This window comes from Coffea arabica, chromosome 2e, assembly GCF_036785885.1.
Source record: "Coffea arabica cultivar ET-39 chromosome 2e, Coffea Arabica ET-39 HiFi, whole genome shotgun sequence".
Lineage (NCBI taxonomy): Eukaryota > Viridiplantae > Streptophyta > Magnoliopsida > Gentianales > Rubiaceae > Coffea > Coffea arabica.
This window is the reverse complement of record NC_092313.1, coordinates 44640557-44645176: the sequence shown is the minus strand read 5'-3', so window position 1 is coordinate 44645176 and position 4620 is coordinate 44640557. Positions and strand designations below refer to the sequence as shown.

Genomic DNA, 4620 nt, shown 5'->3' with positions numbered 1-4620 from the left:
ATCACATTTCTTAAGGAACCAGGCCACTAGACCATTTTTCTTTTCCTTGGGCCGAGGATTCCATTAGCCCACTGAAAATCCAAAGGAAAAGGAATGGATCAGCCCATTCTTTTGGCCAAGAAAAAAACAACCAAAATGTTTGGGCTTTGGCCTCCCAGCTCATGCCATAACTCAAAGGAAATAAGCCAACAATCCATTTGTTAAACCCAACCAAATAATCCTAAACCCAAATCTAAACTTATTTTTCAAAACCCAATGAATGAAAAAACAAGTTCATATAGAAAAATAAATCTACCAAAATTATTAAACATTAATTATGCCCTCAAATTCGGAAATAATATGCTCAATAACATGTATAAAATATATAAAAGAAGATCAAAACTTGAAAAGGGCAGATTTGCTTTGTTTTCACAAACTTTTGGGCCTTAGTGTAATTATGCAAAAGTCAGGGAGCCAAACTGCAATTTTTTTGAAGATTCATGCCATTCGAAGCATCTTTTGCAACTTCTTCTCTTTTTAGTTCATCAAACGTAGCAACTTTGCCAAGTGAAAGACGAAGAATTCAGACCCAAAATACAAACCTATGCGACCTAAGATCCATAGGCAAAGTTCAATGCAACATTAACAAGGAAATCTGATCTACTGCTACGAAATAAGTTGAAATACTATAGAAAAAAGAAAGAAAATAGGAAACAAGTTCTGCAAGAATTTTTGACAAGTTTGATGCAAATCTAAGCTTAGATGAAACGGGAAAAGACGAAATACATCACCTTTGGTGCTTTAAAAGGACGAAACAATGTGTTGAACCTCAAAAGAAACGAATCCAAGCACAAGAATTTGAAAATTGAAGCTTCCTGGAACGGGCTTTAAGGACTGATGAAGTAGTGGTTTCAAGCCCGAATTCAACATGTTTAGAGATGTTTGTGAACAAAAGTTGTCCCTCTACTACCGTATATGGTGCAGAAATGAAGAAATCCTCTAAAAGACTAACGTTGGGATCGGATTTTGCTCACGAAGGAGGCCAGATGCTCAACCTTGGTTCAAGTTTTTTTTTTCACAAAATTTTTCTGCTTTTTCCCTTCTTTTTTTCTCTCCTTTCTCTCTTTTTCCCTTTTTCCGCCACCTTTCCTACCTTTTTCTTACCCTAATCCTCGTATTTTGTTCCATTTGCACGAGACAAGGGTTGCTAAAACCTCATCTCAATGGTTCAAATAAAACCCAGGTTTTGCTGCAATCTTTTGAGCCATTTGATGGCTATCTTCCAGAATGTTCTTGGCCAAATTTGTAAGGGTGATGTGGCTCCTTGTACCAGCAACACGTTGGAGGGAAAACAAAGAGAAAAAAATGCCAACAAAATTCCTCCAAAATGCCAGCTGCATTGCCTGTACTGTTATGCTTCTTGTACGAAGCTAGGGAAGATGCACTGTTCCTTTTTTTTTTTTTTAAAGAATCTGATTTTGCTGTCCTTTTCTTTTTTTTTCTTTTCTTTCTAATTTTGCTAAAAATGAATTGAAATGATTTTCTTTAGAAAAAGTAAGAAATAAAAATAAAATATCATGAAATAAAATGAAATGAAATGAATAAATAGATAAAAAAATGAAATAAGAATAAATACAAATTTTGGTGTCTACAATACAGACGCGAAACATGCAGTTAGAATGGAAATCCTACAAAAACATACCAAAAATTGAAGCCTAGTAAGAAGACAAAAGATAGAATGACTTTACAATGAATGGAAAACCTACAAAAAAAAAATCATAGAATCACAATCATAATTAGTTCCCAAAATCATTTACTCAAGAACATGCTCTATTGTCCACCGCACAGTGAATTCATATTTGAAAAAATAATTGTTACATGTTGAGATTCTTTAAGAGTACTATCCGTTGCTAATAGCCAGTGACTGTAGTTGTATCAGTTGCTATAATTCAGTTGAGAAGCAAATTAGATTCAATTTTTATGATATATAAGTAGAGAATCTATGGACTTAGACTAATCATTTCCTAACTTTATTTTATGAAGAAATGCTTAGTTTCCTATTTGATTAAATTGGTTAACTCAAGCATGCTAACTTTAAAACTCTTGCTTCAAACTAAGTTTTAACATCCTCATAAGTATAGAGAAAAAAACAGCAGGAACAAAAATTAATAGAAGTACCAAAACTTTTTTGACAATGCTGGAGAGTAGGCAAGTAAATAGCAAGAAAACTTGAATGGGGCAATTCTTTTGTTCAAAGAACCTTCTCAAGAGATCCCAAAAACATCTAGATTTAACTTAACATTTGCAATCAACCTAAGAACTAATTATTTGCAGTTTCAATAGACATTTCATCAAACAGTTGGTAGTCATGGGTTTCTAAGATTTCACATAGTCAACCCTCTTCGTATCAGTCTTATAAGCTGAAGGCAACGTCATACTAAAATCATGCCTCAAGATAATGAAGCAAACAGTAAGCAATTACCAGGATCATAAGAAACCTTAGACACACAAGATACCCAACAAGTGGTGTGCTTCGGACCTTCCTTCTATGCTGAGGGCCTCCAAGACAATCAATAACAACAACTATAAACATGAAAAGGACAAGAAAAAAAGAAAAAGGAAATATAAAGAGATAGATCTTACCAAATAGGTAAACAAAATGCTACAAAGCATAATGGCTTTTTTTATGCCTCTTCATTGGCATGTGAAAAGAAGGGAGCAGTAATCTCTATTCCTTTCTTCTTCCCTTTGGAAGAAAAATTCTAAATTATTGATAAATCAGAGAAAAGCCTAGATGACATAAATCAATATGTTGCTATAATTGTCACAGAAATCATTGGAAAGCATTTAACATTCAGACAATATTTACAACATTCCACATAGTCATTTAAAGCACACACTTGCAAGGAACACTCACCAAATGATTTACTGCTTATCAATGTCACGCTCAGACCCTACACCCTGGTTACTCCCGAAATCTGTGAGTGCATGTCACATAGCAAAATGCAATCAACAAGGTTTCAGAAAGCCCAACTTGTCTTGTCAATATCAAAGGAAAGATTCATGTAAAAATAACCCACAAGACTTAGCAAAACATAGGTGAGGTATATTCACAACTTTAGAAGAAAACCAATTATAGTTTTCAAGTTACAATTGGATACAAGTTACTAGAAACCATCATTTTCCTTCCTTATGCAAATGTAGGATTTTAGTACAAAGAAAATGCAGCTTATGACTCAAACAAGGCGAATTCAAACAACTTTAAACGAGATTAGGCCAAACCAACCTAAATCCACGCCACGTCCCTCATTTTTACTCACCTACACTATATGAAAGAAAACGGACAACACCTTCCCTTGTTTTGCCCTAACTTTTCCCTCAAATTTCAAAGCTACACTCCATGGCCAAACAACCCAAGTCAAGTCCACAAGTTTTACTAGGCCATTAAACTCACTAAATTAGACATTTACATAGTATATATCCATCACATACTCAAGTTGACAAATTAAACCCTATACTGGAAATTCACCAACAAGGCTAGAAATCCCTCAAGTAACGCCAAAATTACATGTATAAGCTGGAAAATCTTTATGGCAGGTTTACAACTCATAGTAAAGCTGAAAATACTCAACAAAAGCTGGAATAACCAAGAAAAACTGGAAATAAGAGCTCACAACTTAAAACCACAAAATCAGCCACAAAACCTACTATAAACAAGCCAAAACTCCAACTAAATGCAAGATTAAGGAGATAAAGTAACTCTCAACCAAGAATACCTTCAATCCTCAAGATGAGCAGCAAAATACAGCCTGCTTTCTCCCAAAGCAACTCCACTCCAGCCCACCTTCCTTCCTTGTAGCAACTCTCTATGGATTGGTTTAAGATTGGAGGTTGATTTCCCACAAGTTTTGGATAGAAATCAAAGTGGAATTGAAGAAGGTTTTTCTCCCTTTCTCTCTTCTCTCTCTCGGCCCTCTTGAGCAAGAAAAATCTGATGAGTTTTGGTTGGAAATGGAAGATAAGTAATGAAGAAAGTTTGGATCAAAGTTGGCTTGGATGGTTGACACTTGTCACCTTCCATTTGTTTTCCTTTTCTTTCCTCTCTTTTTGGTCAAACTTTTCAGCCAACCCTAAGATAAAATTAGGGAAAGAAAAATGAAAGGAAAATAAGAAGATTAGGGAAGGAAAGTCTTGGTCAAGTGGTGTCTTGGACCGGTAACAAATGGCGCGAGTCGGTTCAAGCCAATTTCTTTGTCTCTCTTGTACTTTTGTTTTAATTTATGATTCACTAATGTACTCTTAGCACTTTTAATCACATACTTCCTCCTACTTAATACTCGCTCTTATCCACCAAATTAGTACACACACCTCACCAATTGATCACACTATCACAATGCATCAAAACCCTAACTTACACTAACTATAAAAGTACAAGTAAAACTCCCAACTCTATTATTTGTTATACCTACTAAGGCAAGTAATTTAGTATTAAGGAAATTATAAATTAACTTATTCAAGAATAAAGGAAATTATAAGAAAATATAAATGAATTTGCAAGTCCTCACACTACTCCTGGAATGGAATGCTAGGAAAGAGCAATGATGCTACACCTCTTTCTCTCACCTAAAGTGAACGAGAAGA

The 4620-nt window shown here is 34.7% G+C and overlaps 1 long non-coding RNA gene across 1 annotated transcript; it reads right to left on the bottom strand.

Moving 5' to 3' along the window:
- Window positions 1-2325: 2325 nt before the first annotated feature.
- Window positions 2326-3951, bottom strand: LOC140037293 (uncharacterized). Its single transcript, XR_011841215.1, has 2 exons — window positions 3756-3951; window positions 2326-2957 (listed from the first exon to the last, which is right to left on the bottom strand). It is a non-coding gene; the product is annotated as an uncharacterized lncRNA (long non-coding RNA).
- Window positions 3952-4620: the final 669 nt, after the last annotated feature.